Source organism: Phocoena phocoena, chromosome 1, assembly GCF_963924675.1.
Source record: "Phocoena phocoena chromosome 1, mPhoPho1.1, whole genome shotgun sequence".
NCBI classification, from domain to species: domain Eukaryota; kingdom Metazoa; phylum Chordata; class Mammalia; order Artiodactyla; family Phocoenidae; genus Phocoena; species Phocoena phocoena.
The window spans coordinates 162,886,201-162,903,506 of NC_089219.1; the positions used below are offsets into that span (position 1 = coordinate 162,886,201).

A 17,306-nucleotide genomic window follows, 5' to 3' on the forward strand; every position below is an offset into this window, starting at 1 on the left:
ATAATATTGATTAATTTTTAAATATACCAATATTGGATTACTATATAAATCCAGTTGTTCCTTATGTATTCTTTTAGTATATTGTTGGTTTTGATTTGCTAGTATTTTGTTTACCATTTGTTTTGTTATGTGCATGAAAAAGATTGAACTTTATTTTACCTATCTTTTAATTTCCTTATATTTTTAAAATGTTATGCTTAGCTCATAAGACAATTTGGGAAGTATTTGCACTTTCTCAATTTTCTGAGTTTGAGAATATTATTATTTCCTTATATGTTTGGAAAAATTCTCTGGTGAGTCCATCTAGACTAGGAGTGCAATTTTTATTTGGTTTGTTTACATCTTTTGAGGTAAATTGTATATATGTTGAAATAACACCAATTGTTTATGTACAGTTCCATGAGTTTTGACAAATGGATTCACCCTTATCAAGTTATAGAACATTTCCATCACCCTAAGAAGTTCCCTTTCCTGTTACTTCCCCATAACGTCCATCAAATGGCAACCACTGTTGTAAATTTTAACTATGGATTAGTTTTGGCCGTTTGAAAATTTCATATAAATGGAAATCATACCATATGTACTCTTTTGTGTCTGGCCTCTTTTGCTCAGAATAATGTCTGTGAGATCTATTCTTGTGATCAAATGTAGTAATACTTTTTATTGCTGATTGGTAAGCTATATACCACTATCCTTCTATTGATGAACATTTGTATTGTTTCTCATTTTTGGCTGTTAGGATTAAAACTGATGTGAATATTCTTGTACAAGTTTTTATGGAAATATGTTTTCATTTTCCTTGGATAAATACCTAGGAGTGGAACTGCTATGTTAAGTGGTAGGTGCACATTTAAATTTAAAAGAAACTGGCACATTTTTTCCAGTGGGGTTGTACCATTTTATATTCCCACCAGTTCCATGTTCTCACCAATATTTTTTTGTTAGTCTTTTAAATTTCAGTCATTCTAATGGGTGTGTAATAGTATCTCATGGTCTTAAATTGCATTGTTATGTGGATTTGTGTTATATATCAACATAATGATGAGTTTCTGTGTGCTTATTCACCATTCTTTGCTCATTAAAAAAAATGAGGTATTTGTGTCATCATTGAGTTGTAAGAATTCTTCACATTTATAAATGTCTTTTGTCAGATGTATGTTTTGTCAATATTTTCTCAAAGGCTGCATAGCTTGCCTGTTAATTTTCTTAAAAATGTCTTCTGATGAGCAGAAGTTTTAAATTTTGGTGGTTTAATTTTATCAGTTTTTTCTCTTACGGTTATTATTTTCCATGTTCTTTATAAGAAATTCTTATTTATATCTAGGTCACAGATATTTACCTATGTTTTTTTCCTAAAACCTTTATAATTTTAGCTCTTATGTTAGATTGGTGATTCATTTCAAATTAATTCATGTATGATGTGAGATAGGGATCGAGGTTCATTTTTTTCCATATGGATATCCAGTTGTTTCAGCACAATTTGTTGAAAAGGCTGTTTCTCCTCTATTGAATTACTTCAGTACCTTTGTCAAAAGAATCAGTTGACCGTATACATGTTGATCTACTTCTGCTCTTTCTATTCTATTTCACTGATACCTTTGTCTGTTCTTATGTCAGTACCACACAATCTTGATTCTGTAGCTTTATACTGTAGAGTTGAGAGTATGTAATGAAGTCTGAGTGTAAGTCCTCCTCCTTTGTTCTTTTTGCAAAATTGTCTTAACTATTTGAAGACTTTTGCATTATTATATAAATTTTAGAATCACTGTGTCAGTTTCCATGAAAGCCTAGTGGTATTGAAATTGAGTTTGCATTCAGTTTATAGATCAATTTTGTGAGGACTGACATCTAAACAATCATGAGTCTAGTAGGTAGTCCATGAACAAGGAATTTTTCTTTGTCTTTTAAGGTCTATTTTAATTTTTCTCAAAATTTTTTTTAATTTTAGTGTACAGGTCTTGTTCATAATTTGTTAAATTTATTGCTAAATTTTTAATGTTTTTTGATGCTATGGTAAATGACATTTAAAATTTTATATTTCAAATAGTATGCTGTTAGTATGTAGATACACCACTCATTTTTTTTTTTAACATCTTTATTGGAGTATAACTGCTTTACAATGGTTTGTTAGTTTCTGCTGTATAACAAAGTAAATCAGCTATACGTGTACAGATATCCCCATATCCCCTCCCTCTTGCATCTCCCTCCCACCCTCCCTATCCCACCCCTCTAGGTGGTCACAAAGCACTGAGCTGATCTCCCTGTGCTATGTACACCACTCATTTTTGTATCTGACTTTATTTTCTAAATTCATTTATTATTATTTAAATAGTTTTTTGTTGTTTTGGTTGCTACTTTCTTAGTTGTTCTGTGTAAACAATCATATTGTCTGAGAATAGGACAATCATACTGTCCTTCTCACTTTCCAGACTTTATACATTCTATTTCTTTATGTTGACTTATTATACTAATTTGGACCTCTAATACAATGTTGAATAGGTGTCATGAGGGTATATATATCCTTACTTTATTCCTGAATTCAGGGAGAAAGGATTTAGTGTTTGACTAGTAAGTATGATGTTAATTGTAGGTGTTTTTGAGGGAACCCTTTATCTGATTGAAGAAGTTGTCTTCTATTACTAGTTTGCTAAGAATTTAATAATCATATGGATTTGCTCTTTTATTATGTAAATTCGGTGTGCTACTTTGATTGACTTTTTTTTTTTTGCGGTACCCGGGTCTCTCACTGCCGTGGCCTCTCCCGTCGCTGAGCACAGGCTCCGGACGCGCAGGCCCAGCGGCCATGGCTCACGGGCCCAGCCACTCCGTGGCATGTGGGATCCTCCTGGACCGGGACACGAACCTGCGTCCCCTGCACTGGCAGGCAGACCCTCAACCACTGCACCATCAGGGAAGCCCTGATTGACTTTTTTAATAGGCTTTGATTTTTAGAGCAGTTCTATGTCCACAGCAAAACCGAGTGCAAAGTACACAGAGTTCCTATATACCCGTTGACCTTGCACATGTGCAGCCTCTCCCACTATCAGCCTACCACACAAGGTGGTATATATGTTACAACTGATGGATCTACATTGACACATCATCAGCTAAAGTCTATAGTTTACATTAGGGTTCACTCTTGGTGTTGTATTATATATTGTATGGATTTGGACAAATGTATAGTTACAACCTATCCACATTTTAGTATTATACATAATCGTTTCACTGCCTTAAAAATCCTCTGTGCTTTGCCAATCCATCCCTTCCTTCCCCTAACCTCTGGCCACCAGTGATCTTTTTCCTGTCTCCATAGTTTTGCCTTTTCCTGAATGTCATAGAGTTGAAATCATACAGTAATGTAGCCTTTTCATATTGGCTTATTCCACGTGGTAATAGGCATTTTGTTTCCTTCATGTCTTTTTATTGCTTTTACCACTGAATAATATTTCATTGTTTGAATGTACCAGTGCTTATTTACCCATTTACCTACTGAAGGACATCTTTGTTTTCTTCCAAGTTTTGGCAATTATGAATAAAGCTGCTGTAAACGTTCATGTGCAGGTTGATGTGATGTGTGGACATCAATTTTCAATTCATTTGCATAAATACCAAGGAGCAGAATTGCTGGATCGTATGGTAAGAGCATTATTTAAGTTTTGTGAGAAACCAACAAACTCTCTTCCAAAGCGGCTGTACCATTTTGCATTCCCACTGGCAGAATGAGAGTTCCTGTTACTCCGCATCCTCACCAGCATTTAGGAGTTGTCAGTATTTTGAATTTTGGCCATTCTGTTAGGCGTGTAGTGGTATCTCATGGTTGTTTTAACTTGCAGTTCCCTAGATGATGTTGAGCATCTTTTCATTTGCTTATTTGCCATCTGTATATCTTTGGTAAGGTTTATATTGGATCTTTAACTCATGTTTTAATGGAATGGTTTTTTAATTAAAAAAATTTTTTTTTACATCTTTATTGGAGTACAGTTGGTTTACAATGGTGTGTTAGTTTCTGCTTTATAACAAAGTGAATCAGTTATACATATACTCCCATATATCTTCCCTCTTGTGTCTCCCTCCCTCCCACCCACCCTATCCCACCCCTCTAGGTGGTCACAAAGCACTGAGCTGATCTCCCTGTGCTATGCAGCTGCTTCCCACTAGCTATCTATTTTACGTTTGGTAGTGTATATGTGTCCATGCCACTCTCTCACTTTGTCACAGCTTACCCTTCCCCCTCCCCATATCCTCAAGTCCATTCTTTAGTAGGTCTGTGTCTTTATTCCTGCCTTACCCCTAGGTTCTTCATGACATTCGTTTTTTTCTTAGATTCCATATATATGTGTTAGCATACGGTATTTGTCTTTCTCTTTCTGACTTCACTCTGTATGACAGACTCTAGGTCCATCCTCCTCACTACAAATAACTCAATTACGTTTCTTTTTATGGCTGAGTAATATTCCAGTGTATATATGTGCCACATCTTCTTTATCCATTCATCCAATGATGGACACTTAGGTTGTTTCCATCTCCGGGCTATTGTAAATAGAGCTGCATTGAACATTTTGGTGCATGACTCTTTTTGAATTATGGTTTTCTCAGGGTATATGCCCAGTAGTGAGATTGCTGGGTCATGTGGTAGTTCTATTTGTAGTTTTTTAAGGAACCTCCATGCTGTTCTCCATAGTGGCTGTACCAATTCACATTCTCACCAGCAGTGCAAGAGTGTTCCCTTTTCTCCACACCCTCTCCAGCATTTATTGTTTGTAGATTTTTTGATGATGGCCATTCTGACCAGTGTGAGATGATATCTCATTGTAGTTTTGATTTGCATTTCTCTAATGATTAATGATGTTGAGCATTCTTTCATGTGTGTGTTGGCAGTCTGTATATCTTCTTTGGAGAAATGTCTATTTAGGTTTTCTGCCCATGTTTGGATTGGGTTGTTTGTTTTTTTGTTATTGAGTTGCATGAGCTGCTTGTAAATTTTGGAGATTAATCCTTTGTCAGTTGCTTCATTTGCAAATATTTTCTCCCATTCTGAGGGTTGTCTTTTGGTCCTGTTTATGGTTTCCTTTGCTGTGCAAAAGCTTTAAAGTTTCATTAGGTCCCATTTGTTTATTTTTATTTCCATTTCTTTAGGAGGTGGGTCAAAAAGGATCTTGCTGTGATTTATGTCACAGTGTTCTGCCTATGTTTTCCTCTTAAGAATTTGATGGTGTCTGGCCTTACATTTAGGTCTTTAATCCATTCTGAGCTTATTTTTGTGTATGGTGTTAGGGGGAGTGTTCTAATCTCATACTTTTACATGTACCTTCCAGTTTTCCCAACACCACTTATTGAAGAGGCTGTCCTTTCTCCACTGTACATTCCTGCCTCCTTTATCAAAGATAAGGTGACCATATTGCATGGGTTTATCTCTGGGGTTTCTATCCTGTTTCATTGATCTATATTTCTGTTTTTGTGCCAGTACCATACTGTCTTGATTACTGTAGCTTTGTAGTATAGTCTGAAGTCAGGGAGCGTGATTCCTCCAGCTCTGTTTTTCCTTCTTAAGATTGCTTTGGCTATTCGGGGTCTTTTGTGTTTCCATACAAATTGTGAAATTTTTTGTTCTAATTCTGTGAAAAATGCCAGTGGTAGTTTGATAGGAATTGCAGTGACTCTGTAGATTGCTTTGGGTAGTAGAGTCATTTTCACAATGTTGATTCTTCCAATCCAAGAACATGGTATATCTCTCCATCTATTTCTATCATCTTTAATTTCTTTCATCAGTGTCTTATAATTTTCTGCATACAGGTCTTTTGTCTCCTTATATAGGTTTATTCCTAGATATTTTATTCTTTTTGTTGCAGTGGTAAATGGGAGTGTTTTCTTGATTTCACTTTCATATTTTTCATCATAAATATATAGGAATGCCATAGATTTCTGTGCATTAATTTTGTATCCTGCTACTTTACCAAATTCATTGATTAGTTCTACTAGTTTTCTGGTAGCATCTTTAGGATTCTCTATGTATAGTCTCATGTCATCTGCAAACAGTGACAGCTTTACTTCTTCTTTTCCGATTTGGATTCCTTTTATTTCCTTTCCTTCTCTGATTGCTGTGGCTAAAACTTCCAAAACTATGTTGAATAAGAGTGGTGAGAGTGGGCAATGTTGTCTTGTTCCTGATTTTAGTGGAAATGCTTTCAGTTTTTCACCATTGAGGACAGTTTTGGCTGTGGGTTTGTCATATATGGCCTTTACTATGTTGAGGAAAGTTCCCTCTATGCCTACTCTCTGGAGGGTTTTTATCATAAATGAGTGTTGAAGTTTGTCGAAAGCTTTCTCTGCATCTATTGAGGTGACCATATGGTTTTTCTCCTTCAGTTTGTTAATGTGGTGTATCACATTGATTGATTTGCATATATTGAAGAATCCTTGCATTCCTGGAATAAACCCCACTTGATCATGGTGTATGATCCTTTTAATGTGCTGTTGGATTCTGTTTGCTAGTATTTCGTTGAGGGTTTTTGCATCTATGTTCATCACTGATATTGGCCTGTAGTTTTCCTTCTTTGTGACATCCTTGTCTGGTTTTGGTATCAGGGTGATGGTGGCCTCGTAGAATGAGTTTGGGAGTGTTCCTCCCTCTGCTATATTTTGGAAGAGTTTGAGAAGGATAGGTGTTATCTCTTCTCTAAATGTTTGATAGAATTCGCCTGTGAAGCCATCTGGTCCTGGGCTTTTGTTTGTTGGAATATTTTTAATCACAGTTTCAATTTCAGTGCTTGTGATTGGTCTGTTCATATTTTCTATTTCTTCCTGATTCAGTCTTGGCAGATTTTGCATTTCTAAGAATTTGTCCATTTCTTCCAGGTTGTCCATTTTATTGGCATAGAGTTGCTTGTAGTAATCTCTCATGATCTGTTGTATTTCTGCAGTGTCAGTTGTTACTTCTCCTTTTTCATTTCTAATTCTATTGATTTGAGTCTTCTCCCTTTTTTTCTTGATGAGTCTGGCTAATGGTTTCTCAATTTTGTTTATCTTCTCAAAGAACCAGCATTTAGTTTTATTGATCTTTGCTATCGTTTCCTTCATTTCTTTTTCATTTATTTCTGATCTGATCTTTATGATTTCTTTCCTTCTGCTAACCTTGAGTTTTTTAAATTCTTCTTTCTCTAATTGCTTTAGGTTCAAGGTTAGGTTGTTTATTCGAGATGTTTCCTGTTTCTGAAGGTAGGATTGTATTGCTATAAACTTCCCTCTTAGAACTGCTTTTGCTGCATCCCATAGGTTTTGGGTCATCGTGTCTCCATTGTCATTTGTTTCTAGGTATTTTTTGATTTCCTCTTTGATTTCTTCAGTGATCACTTTGTTATTAAGTAGTGTATTGTTTAGCCTCCATGTGTTTGTATGTTTTACAGATCTTTTCCTGTAATTGATACCTAGTCTCATAGCATTGTGGTCGGAAAAGATACTTGATACGATTTCAATTTTCTTAAATTTACCAAGGCTTGATTTGTGACCCAAGATATGATCTATCCTGGAGAATGTTCCATGAGCACTTGAGAAAAATGTGTATTCTGTTGTTTTTGGATGGAGTGTCCTATAAATATCAATTAAGTCCATCTTGTTTAATGTATCATTTAAAGCTTGTGTTTCCTTATTTATTTTCATTTTGCATGATCTGTCCATTGGTGAAAGTGGAGTGTTAAAGTCCCCTACTATGAATGTGTTACTGTCGATTTCCCCTTTTATGGCTGTTAGTATTTGCCTTATGTATTGAGGTGCTCCTATGTTGCGTGCATAAATATTTACAATCGTTATATCTTCTTCTTGGATGGATCCCTTGATCATTATGTAGTGTCCTCCTTTGTGTCTTCTAACAGTCTTTATTTTAAAGTCTATTTTGTCTGATATGAGAATTGCTACTCCAGCTTCCTTTTGGTTTCCATTTGCATGGAATATCTTTTTCCATCCCCTCACTTTCAGTCTGTATGTGTACCTAGGTCTGAAGCAGGTCTCTTGTAGACAGCATATATATGGGTCTTGTTTTTGTATCCATTCAGCCAGTCTGTGTTTTTGGTGGGAGCATTTAATCCATTTACATTTAAGGTAATTATCGATATGTATGTTCCTATTCCCATTTTCTTAATTGTTTGGGGTTTGTTATTTTAGGTCTTTTCCTTCTCTTGTGTTTCTTGCCTAGAGAAGATCCTTTAGCATTTGTTGTAAAGCTGGTTTGGTGGTGCTGAACTCTCTCAGCTTTTGCTTGTCTGTAAAGGTTTTAATTTCTCCATCAAATCTGAATGAGATCCTTGCTGGGTAGAGTAATCTTGGTTGTAGGTTTTTCTCCTTCATCACTTTAAATATGTCCTGCCAGTCTCTTCTGGCTTGCAGAGTTTCTGCTGAAAGATCAGCTGTTAACCTTATAGGGATTCCCTTGTGTGTTATTTGTTGTTTTTCCCTTGCTGCTTTTAATATGTTTTCTTTGTATTTAATTTTTTTTTTTTTCTTCGGTATGTGGGCCTCTCACTGTTGTGGTCTCTCCCGTTACGGAGCACAGGCTCCGGACGCGCAGGCTCAGCAGCCATGGCTCACGGGCCCAGCCGCTCCACGGCACGTGGGATCTTCCCAGACTGGGGCACGAACCTGTGTCCCCTGCATTGGCAGGCGGACTCTCAACCATTGCACCACCAGGGAAACCCTTTGTATTTAATTTTGACAGTTTGAAACCCTTTGTATTTAATTTTTGACAGTTTGATTTGATGTGTCTTGGCCTGTTTCTCCTTGAATTTATCCTGTATGGGTCTCTCTGTGCTTCCTGGACTTGATTAAGTATTTCCTTTCCCATATTAGGGAAGTGTTCAACTATAATCTCTTTAAATATTTTCTCAGTCCCTTTCTTTTTCTCTTCTTCTGCAACCCCTGTAATTCGAAAATTGGTGGGTTTAATGTTGTCACAGAGTTCTCTGAGACTGTCCTCAGTTCTTTTCATTCTTTTTTCTTTATTCTGCTCTGCAGTAGTTATTTCCACTAATTTATCTTTCAGGTCACTTATCTGTTCTTCTGCCTCAGTTATTCTGCTATTGAACCCTTCTCGAGTATTTTTAATTTCATTTATTGTGTTGTTCATCATTGCCTGTTTCATCTTTAGTTCTTCTAGGTCCTTGTTAAATGTTTCTTGCATTTTGTGTATTCTACTTCCAAGATTTTGGATCATCTTTACTATCATTATTCTGAATTCTTTTTCAGGTAGACTTTCTATTTCCTCTTCATTTGTTAGGTCTGGTGGGTTTTTATCTTGCTCCTTCATCTGCTGTGTGTTTTTCTGTCTTCTCATTTTGCTTATCTTACTGTGTTTGGGGTCTCCTTTTTGCAGGCTGCAGGTTCGTAGTTCCCGTTGTTTTTGGTGTCTGTCCCCAGTGGCTAAAGTTGGTTCAGTGGATTGTGTAGGCTTCCTGGTGGAGGGGTCTAGTACCTGTGTTCCGGTGGATGAGGCTGGATCTTGTCCCTCTGGTGGGCAGGTCCACGTCTGGTGGTGTGTTTTGGGGTGTCTGTGGACTTACTATGATTTTAGGCAGCCTCTCTGCTAATGGGTGGGCTTGTGTTCCTGTCTTGCTAGTCGTTTGGCATAGTGTGTCCAGCACTGTAGCTTGCTGGCCGTCGAGTGAAGATGGGTGTTGGTGTTGAGATGGAGATCTCTGGGAGATTTTCGCCGTTTGATATTATGTGGAGCTGGGAGGTCTCTTGTGGACCAGTGTCCTGAAGTTGGCTCTCCACCTCAGAGGCACAGCACTTTCTCCTGGCTGCAGCACCAAGAGCCTTTCATCCACACGGCTCAGAATAAAAGGGAGAAAAAGTGGAAAGGAAGAAAGGAAGGAAAGAAGGAAGGAAGGAAGAGGATAAAATAAAATAAAGTTATTAAAATAAAAAATAATTGTTAAGAGAAAAATTTCTTTAAAAAGTAAAAAAACAAAACAAAACAAAACAAAAAACCCCCCAAAAAACGGACGGATAGAACCCTAGGATAAATGGTGAAAGGAAAGCTATTCAGACAAAATCTCACACAGAAGCATACACATACACAGTCACAAAAAGAGGAAAAGGGGAAGAAATAATAAATCTTGCTCTCAAAGTCCACCTCCTCAATTTGGGATGATTGGTTGTCTATTCATGTATTCCACAGATGCAGGTACATCAAGTTGATTGTGGAGATTTAATCCGCTGCTCCTGAGGCTGCTGGGAGAGATTTCCCTTTCTCTGTTCGCACAGCTTCCAGGGTTCTGTTTTGGATTTGGCCCCGCCTCTGCGTGTAGGTTGCCAGAGTGCGTCTGTTCTTCACTCAGACAGGACGAGGTTAAAGCATCCGCTGATTCGGGGGCTCGGGCTGAATCAGGCCGGGGGAAGGGAGGGGCACGGAGTGCGGGGTGAGCCTGCGGCAGCAGAGCCCGGCGTGACGTTGCACCAGTCTGAGGTGCACCGTTCGTTCTCTTGGGGAAGTTGTCCCTGGATCCCAGGACCTTGGCAGTTGCGGGCTGCACAGCCTCCCGGGAGGGGCGGCGTGGATAGTGACCTGTGCTTGCACATAGGCTTCTTGGTGGCGGCAGCAGCAGCTTTAGCGTCTCATGCCCGTTTCTGGGGTCTGCGCTGTTAGCCGTGGCTCTCGCCCCTCTCTGGAGCTCCTTTTAAGCAGCGCTCTTAATCCCCTCCCTCGCGCACCAGGAAGCAGAGAGGGAAGAAAAAGTCTCTTGCCTCTTCGCAGGTCCAGACTTTTCCCTGGACTCCCTCCCGGCTAGCCGTGGTGCGCTAACCCCCTGCAGGCTGTGTTCTCGCCGCCAACCCCAGTCCTCTCCCTGCGCTCCCGAGCCTCAGCTCCCAGCCCCGCCCGCCCCGGCAGGTGAGCAGACAAGCCTCTCGGCCTGGTGAGTGCCGGTCGGCACCGATCCTCTGATCGGGATCTCTCCGCTTTGCCCTCCGCACCCATGTTGCTGTGCTCTCCGCCACGGCTCCGAAGGTTTCAGCCTCCGCCACCCGCAGTCTCCACCTGTGAAGGGGCTTCCTAGTGTGTGGAAACCTTTCCTCCTTCACAGCTCCATCCCACTGCAGGTCCCGTCCCTGTTCTTTTGTCTCTGTTTATTCCTTTTTCTTTTGTGCTACCCAGGTACGTGGGGAGTTTCTTGCCTTTTGGGAGGTCTGAGGTCTTCTGCCAGCATTCAGTAGGTGTTCTATAGGAGTTGTTTCACATGTAGTTGTATTTCTGATGTATCTGTGGGGCAGAAGGTGATCTCTGTGTCTTACTCTTCTGCCATCTTCCTCCTCTCCTGGTTTGTTTTCTTATTGTTGAATTTTAAGAGTTATTTTTTTCCTGTATTTTAGGTAACAGTCCTTTATCAGATATGTCTTTATCAGATATGTCAATTATTTCTTTCATGAATTATGCCTTTGGTTTTATATAGATTGATTTTCAAATATTAAACTAATCCCTGGGATAAACTCCATTTGGTCATGACTTACTATCCTTTTGAGATATGGCTCTATTCAGTTCCTTAATATTTTAACTGTTTTCATATCTATATTCGTGGGGAATGTTGACCTACAATTTTCTTTTTTTTATCATGTCTGTGTCAAATATTGACATCAGGGTTATACTGGACTTATAAAATGAATTGGGGAGTGTTTACTCTTTTTCAGAAAAAATTGTGAATATTTATTTTTATTTATTTATTTCTTTAAATGCTTGATAAAATTTAGCAGTGATGCCATCTGGACTTGAGTTTTTCCATGTGGGGCATTGAATCCTACTAATTTAACTTCTTGGTAGTTATAGAGCTATTAAGGTTTTCTAGTTCATCTTTTGTCAGCTTCAGTAAGTTTTGTGTTTCATGGAATTTGTGTATTTCATTTAAGTTTTCAAATGTATAAGGGTTTTCATAATATCTCTGTGGGGGTTTTTTTGTTTGTTTTTTTTGGTTTTTTTTTGCTGTACACGGGCCTCTCACTGTTGTGGCCTCTCCCGTTGCGGAGCACAGGCTCCGGACGCACAGGCTCAGTGGCCATGGCTCACGGGCCAAGCCGCTCCGCGGCATGTGGGATCCTCCCGGACTGGGGCACAAACCCGTGTCCCCTGCATCGGCAGGCGGACTCTCAACCACTGCACCACCAGGGAAGCCCTGTTTTATTTTTTTTATGTCTGTGGAATACAAGGCGATATTCTCTTTTATTGTGGATATTTATAATTTATGTTTTATTTCTCTTGATCAGTCACGTAGAGGTTTTTCAGTGTTGTTAATTATTGAACAAAGCTACTTTGGCTTTGTGAATTGTCTATATTTTTGTCTTCTTTTTACTTAAAAATTTTTTTAAAAAGTTAAGCGGTTTTAAAATGTTTGTTATTTCCTTCCTTCTATCAATACTTCCTCGGGTTTAATTTATTCATGTTCTTCTAGCTTCTCAAGGTAGAAACTTAGATCTTTGAGACAACTGGGTAGCCAATTGGAAAAGTCCATTTGTGGATCCAATTAAAATTCATACCATATAATAGGAGAAAGTACAAATGTATCAAATGTTCAAGTATAAAAAATAAAATAGGGACTTCCCTGGTGGTCCAGTGAGTAAGACTGCGTGCTCCAAATGCAGGGGGCCCAGGTTCGATCCCTGGTTGGGGAACTAGATCCTGCATGCTGCAACTAAGTTCCTGTGTGCCGCGTCTAAGACCCAGTGCAGCCAAAATAAATAAATAAATATTAAAAAAAAAATGCAACACAAGTACCCATCAGTGGATCGACTAAGTTATGGTCTATCTAATGCTGCGTAGCTGCCATAAAAAAAAAGTTCAGTGTACTTCTTTGGAGAAATCTCCAGGATACATTGTAAAGTGAAAAAATCAGATGCAGGGGAATATATTGGGTTGGTCAAAAAGTTTGTTGGGGTTTTTCTCTAACATCCCCAGTGAACTTTTTGGCCAACCTGATATATAGTACACTATATTTTGTTAAAAAGAGGTAGAAATATTATGATTCTTACTTGTATTTTCATAAAGTGACATTTTAAAGGGACAAGAGGGAATGGGGTACATGCAGAGTGTGAGTGACACTTCTAAGTGGAAGCCTTTTTATTTTGTTTTGACTTCTGAAACATGTAAGTGTATCATCTATTTTAAAAATCATTAAAAAATTCTTCCAGGTTGGGATATACTAATTTGCATGTTCTGTGAATCATTTAAGGAAGAAGCAATTCTAAATTTAAACTTTCTCAGATAACAGAAAAAGAGGGACCACTGCCCAACTCATTTTATGAGGCTAGAATAATCTTGTTTCCAAAATCTAACTGTATGTTGAGTGAAGGAGGCAACATAAGGAAAAAATGCATATGATTTGATTTTATCACAAAAGTCAGGGTAATGGTTATCTCTAGCGGGAAGGTGGAAGTTGTGGTCAGGTGGGGCACATGGGGGGTTTCAGCGTTGCTCCAATGTTCTATTTCTTCATCTCAGTTTCAGTTGTATTTTGTTCAGTTTATAATTGTGTTTAACTCTACCTTTGTTTTATTTTCTTTATCTGTGTTCTAATCAATTACAAGTGTTATAAATTAATGAAAGAAGCTATAGTAATCGTGGAATACATGTTCATCTAACAAATTAGCTTTAAAATATATAAAGTAACAACTGATAGAATTTGCATAGGGGAATACAAGAACTTTCAACAGTTGAAGATAGAGCTTTTAACTCTCCTCCAAAATTGGCAAATTAAGCAGATGAAAAAAATCGAGTCTTAGAAGTGTTTATTTTTTGAAGGTGGAACGTTTTAATGGCATAATTATTCCATTCTGTGTTAAAACATTTGGTAGAGCAGTGATTTTAAAAATTGATAAAAACTGGTTTCTCCCAAACTAGTTTCACCAAGGGAATTAGAGGTCAGTTAAATCTGTACCTAGTGGGGACCACCTAGTTTTGTTTTAAGCTATTTCTGTTGGGATTTATACTCTGCAACTAGCACAACAGTTCTAGCCAGTGTTAGAATTGTTCATACTATGATCAGCCCAGGTTCATTGCAAATAAAGCTTCTGGTAAAAAAAAAAAAAATCATGCTACAGAAAAGAACAGAGAGGGTATGCAACACTGGAAATTCAACAGATTTAGGGACCAAAGGAAAAAGTGGCTTTCTTCATTTAAAGGGCTGTCTACCATTTCTCCTCTTAACTTACTCCAAACCTCAAAAATAACTACTTGGGAAGAGGTAGTGAATATATGTGGAAATTTAAATCCTTGTTAGGAATTCAGTTTTTCCTTTAAACCCTTCACGTTCTCATTCAGTTTTGCTCCTTGGAGATATTGGTTGGGGAAGGTTTGGAGGTTGGTTGTAGCAGGCTTTGGAGCAGCAGACACTTTGTAGAACTAGTCTCTGTGAAAGTCCTTATTAGGAAATTTAAAGGGCGCTCTGCCTTGTCAGCAGTAAGGATCAGTCCACTGATGAGGCTGAGATGTAGCCAGGGTTTGGAGTTATTTTCTGTGTAAGAGAGCTCTTTTTAACCCAGAAAGGATCAATTCAAATCGTATACACAGTCTTGGCCTAGTCTAGTCTTGTCATAGCCACCGTCTAAACTCTTCAGTCCTATCTGAACTGAAAAAAATAAAAGGAATTTCCACCCTCATATCCACCTTAACCCAACCTGCCATATTAAAAGCAAAAACAAAAACAGTTTGTGCAGGGCAGGCTGGATAGGCCGCAGTAGGCTTAACTTTTTTTCTGGTATTGATCAGTACATGAGAATCTGTCCACTATCTCTGATTTGATTCCACCGTAGTCCTTTCCTTAGAGAATTTGAAGAAGAAATTGTCACTCTGCTCAGTTTTCTAGAGTTGACAGCCAGCCATTAGGGGGTGGCATTCTGTACTCTCCAGTCCAGGATGCAGATGGTGTGGCCTCCCTTCATTTCATTTGTGACATGCAGGAAGTTGGCATACACAGGGAAGGTTCCCTCTACTGGGCCATTCTTGTAAATATCAGCTGTGATCTTAAGGGACATAGTAGAAACTGCAGCTGTAGTGCTCGTTATCTTTGTAGGAAGGAGTATAGCCAGGCTCACAGGTCTTGCTGCACTTGGGAGTGTCTCTTCACCTCCATCACCTGGTAGCTGAGAGCCATTGAAATGGTGCTCACATTGTGGGATAGAATAGGACGTACAGCCTACATGGGCATCATAGAGGCCACCAGAGACCTTTCTTGGTCCAGAAATTCCAGGCTCCATAGGGAAAGCCCCCATGCAGCCATCCCCATACTTCGCAGTAGATGAGCACGTTTTCAGCAGGCATCTCTGTGGGGGCATTCCTACTGGTGTCAATACAGATCTGATCAGAAATGGTTTTTATGGCCCCAGATGCCCAGGAAGAAACACAGGACTGTTGGTAATGTCTTTTTTAATGTTTAGACAGTTTAGCCACCATTCCTCAGTCGCAAAATGTTTTTGGCATATCCATTTTCTTAGCAAACTGTACTCTCTGAGGCAGCTTGGATCTATCCAGGAAATGCTTAAAAAGCCCATTCAGTTCATATCACCATTATGGAGGCTGAACAGTTCATCTGCAGGGGTGCAAAATAGGGTCTGCTTGGGATACTAGGCAGCACCATCAGGCAGAAAATGATGGCTAGGGCCCACCACACTTTGGCATCTGGATCCTGGATTTACTGAAGTTGTGGAGACTCTAAGCCTGCAGTTGCCATGTCTAATCTCAGTATCTGGTGTCTGGAACCTGAGTCCACCATGTTGCCACTTGGACAAGATATAAAATATTTTAATGACATGATTGTCATGCTGAACCTAATAGATATGTATAGAATTCTCCATCCAGCAGAGAATTACACATTTTTTTCTAGCACACACAGATCCTTCTTAAAATTTACATGTTCTAGGCCACAAAGGGTGCTTCAGTAACTTCCAAAAAATCATCATTATGCAGACCATAATCTCTGACCTGAATAAAATATAATAAATATCAGTCAGATAGCTAAAAATGACCCAAATGTTTGCACACTTACAAGCATAGATCGTAAGAGGAATTATAAAATAATTAGATATTAATGGAAATGCTGCACTTCAAAGTTTGTGAGATACTTAAAGTGAGATTTATAACTTATAATATATTTACCAGGAAGTAAGAAACTTTGGTAATTGGTATGGACTGAACTGTGTCTCCTTCCCCACGCCCTCAAAAAAAATGGATATACTGAAGTCCTATCCTCCAGTACTTCAAACTGTGACAGTAATTTGGAAATAGTGTCTTTACGGAGTTAAATGAAAATGAGGTCAGTAGGGTGGGCCCTAATCTAATATAATTGGTGTTTTATAAGAAGGGAAATTTGGACATAGGCATGGACAGAGGGAAGGTGATGTAAAGACATAGGGGAGAAGTTGTCCATCTCCAGCCAGAGAGAGAGGCCTGGAACAGAACCTTCCTTCACGACTCTCAGAAGGAACCAACCCTGCTGATACCTTGATCTTGGACTTAGAGTCTACAGAACTGTGAGAACAAATAAATTTCTGTTGTTTGAGCCACCCAGTCGGTGATACTTCAGTACAGCAGCCCTAGCAAACTAATACAGTAACTAATGAGACAAATATTAATTCAGAAGTTGGAAAAAGAGCTACAGAGTAAACAAAAAGGAAGGAAATAATAAGGCCAGAAATCTCTTAGAGAGTAGATATTATCAAAACCCAAAATTAGTTCTTTAAAAAAGTTAATATATTTAAAAATAGTTGGGTATGTGATTTGTTCATTTTCAGAAAAAGCATAAATTTAATATACATCTGTTAAGAAATAATAAAAGAGAATGTCTTTAATTTGATGAAGGATATGTGCCCAGAAACCTAAAGCAAACATTAACGGAAAAACTTTACATGCATTCCATTTAAGATCAGGAATAAGGTAAAGATGGTTAACAGTGTTTTTTATGTTACTGGAGTTCCTGGCCAGTGCATTAAGAAAATAAATAGAAATGAGTTAATGGGATTGGAAGAGAAGAGATAAATCCGTAAATGTTTAGAGATCACCTATATAAAAATCTGTCGGGGAAATAGACAAACTATATATGTTAATAAGATAATTTAGTATTTCTTAAATAAAAGATTGTTTTCTGAAAATCAGAATTCCTTTGTACTCAAAATAATTAGCTGGAAGAGATGATATAAGATACCATTCACAATAATAAAAGAAAATCAAGTTTCTAGAATTTAATCTGACAAGTAATGCACAAGATCTACATGGAGAAAATTCTAAAACTCTTATTAAAATGTATGACAAGAAGACCTGAAAAACAGATATACCATGT

The 17,306-nt window shown here is 38.3% G+C and overlaps 1 protein-coding gene and 1 pseudogene across 7 annotated transcripts in view; one reads left to right on the forward strand and one right to left on the reverse strand.

The window, feature by feature from the left end:
- The window catches only part of CDC42BPA (CDC42 binding protein kinase alpha), a 323,215-nt gene that overhangs the window by 67,353 nt on the left and 238,556 nt on the right, over positions 1–17,306 (forward strand). The gene's annotated exons all lie outside the window — the stretch shown is intronic.
- Positions 14,715–15,743, reverse strand: LOC136132807 (cathepsin B-like; annotated as a pseudogene).